Source organism: Micromys minutus (assembly GCF_963924665.1).
Source record: "Micromys minutus genome assembly, chromosome: 4".
Lineage (NCBI taxonomy): Eukaryota > Metazoa > Chordata > Mammalia > Rodentia > Muridae > Micromys > Micromys minutus.
The window spans coordinates 6,923,124-6,924,849 of NC_137973.1; positions in this window are offsets into that span (position 1 = coordinate 6,923,124).

The following is a 1,726-nucleotide window of genomic DNA, read 5'->3' on the forward strand; positions in this document are numbered from 1 at the left end:
CAGAAGTGCTTTTAACACTGGGCCATCTCCCCTGCCCCAGCCTATTTTTCCACAGGAGGTATCTCCCCACTTGGCTTTGTTGTATTTTAGGACCTCTGAAGGTACAAAATACTCCAGAAGCCCCTAAGGAGAGTCCCTTTACCCTCTTGCTATTCCTACACACGCCTCCATTAAAAAAAAAAATCATTTAACTCTATGGTGACATCTGTTTTACAACGACAATTTATTTTCAACAGTACAAAGGTACATTATAATTTTAGCGAATGCTTATTCAAACACCACCCAATCTCCAAATTCCGCCAGACACATACTTGTAGTCCTCTCCAGCACTGCTAGTGTGATGTGTCTAAAAGCCATGATTTATTTTACAACAGCAATGTAAATTCACTCATTAAACAGGTCTATTGGTGCTGTAATATGCCAGACCCTAAATAGGAAGAGGGAAAAAGAGAGAAAGGCTAGCAGCTCTCAATTTAAACGTTGCAGTATACATACTTACTGGGGGCTGCCAAATTAATCAGCAGTTCTTTAACATTTCGGAGGATGAGTGATTCAGACCCTGTCTGTTTTTTTCAAAATTAAAGGAAAACTAACCATCCAGGAAAACAAAGCCTAAACACAAAAATTTAGTATAATACAATTTTCGGAAAGTTAGAAACTCAGTCCCAACTATCCTTATCCTCAAACTCAGGTTAAAAGCACATTAAGGAAAGCAGATTGCGCGGGATTAGAAATTACCACGTCTATTTAATAATCCTGGTAATTTCTTTCACTGTGTAACGCTCACAAATGCTAGTTATGAACTAATTCCCCAATAATGCTAACCAATTATCACCAGCGAATCGTTTCTCCCACAGGAGCCCTGTTGGCCAAATGGTTATTTATACAAAGACCTTTCACTAGTTTCACTAACGCAAAATAGTTCAAAACTCACTGTTATTCATAAATGGACTACAAGATTACTCACTAATCCGGGTTTCCTCGCTTTACCTGTAAACTCCACATCTCAAGATCAACACCCAGAGAGAGCCCTGCTGGCTGGAAGGAGGTGGAAATTAACTGATGCTCCGCAAAGCTCACCCCACCAAACCAAGAGAAGGTAGGTCCCAAGGACCGCTACGGCTTCCAAGCCCTTTCTTCAAAGGCTCTGGAGGTAAAGAAATGTACCTCAAGCTCCAGGAAAGCGGTGGCGACTGCTCTCAGAGAGCAGAGCAGTTACCAAGTAGCCTCCTGACCTTTCCGTCACCATAGTGATTTCTAAGCGCTGTGAGCGTTGCCCCTGCCATGTTCCCGCGATACTTGCCAGGTGCCAGTCACCGGAGCGGGCTGTTGACCCCGCCCCCCATGAGCCCGCCCTCTCACTGGAAGGTGTTATTGGGCAACTGGGCCACGCCTACAGCTGTGGGCGGGATCCTGCTCGGTGTTTTCTTTTTCTCTTTTTCAAATTTCGCCAGTTTTCCAAATACTGTTGTTCTAAAAGTGCGAAAGGCTGTAGTTTCCACAGCCCTATGCCTGTTAAAGACCATAGAAAAGACGCAGTCCTCCTTGCTCTCCCTTCCCAATCGAAACTTCCGCCTCGCGCCACTAAGGAGAGCCCGCGCATGCGCCCAAACGGCCCGAAGATGGCGGTGGGAACCGCCGCACTTTTTTTCAAATTCGCGGGTCCCAGAAACCATTGCGCGCATTTGTAACGAATTTCCGTTCGAGTTTGGATTTTAGGCGCCAT